Source organism: Condylura cristata, unplaced genomic scaffold (assembly GCF_000260355.1).
Source record: "Condylura cristata isolate star-nosed mole 26May11 unplaced genomic scaffold, ConCri1.0 scaffold00004, whole genome shotgun sequence".
Taxonomy (NCBI): domain Eukaryota; kingdom Metazoa; phylum Chordata; class Mammalia; order Eulipotyphla; family Talpidae; genus Condylura; species Condylura cristata.
In genome coordinates, this window is record NW_004567105.1 from 39450363 (window position 1) to 39451144 (window position 782).

Genomic DNA, 782 nt, shown 5'->3' on the forward strand with positions numbered 1-782 from the left:
CGCTGCACCACCAGGGAGGGCCACTCACTGATATATTTTAATGTGCAAAAGTTCAAGTATAGATTAATTATTTTTATTTTAGTACTAATGTGCTTTGTGTGTTTTTAAAATAAATTTATTCCAAGATTATAAAGTTATAATATAAAATGTTATATAAGCAACTAGTTTGCCTTTTACTTTTAGGCCTAGAATTCATTTGAAATTGATGTTTACCTTTGGGTGATATGGTAGTAAACAATCTTTTACTATATTTATCAGCTTTTTTTTTTATATCTAATCGATCTACTACCATAATAAAAGACATATTCCTGCTTTCATATACAATATTCTGCAATCCCAGCTTTATCGTAAATCAGTTGTTTATAAGTATGAATCTGACTTTACATTTTCTATTCCATTCTATTTCTCTAATTCACTCTTATAATACAAATGTGACTGATACATATCTATAGCTTTATAAAGGTACTTGATACCTGATATTTGGTGAATATGTTCCCACTTTTTTCTTCCCCTTTAAATTATTTCGAGGCACTTCTGGTGGCACAAGCAGTTAAATATCAGCACTATGAAGCTATAGGCAACCACTGTAGAATGAGTAAAATCCTTAGGCAGGGAGTTGACCAACATGACGCAACAGTTCTCTCCTGTCCTGCCTGCTGCTTTCTTTGGTATTATATTTCAGTCAATCCACCTGTTCTGCTCCCCATCCTGTCTGATGAATCCTCTCACCTTCTCACCCTCCCAATCTCCCAACTTTAGCCTACACACAGGTCTTATATATA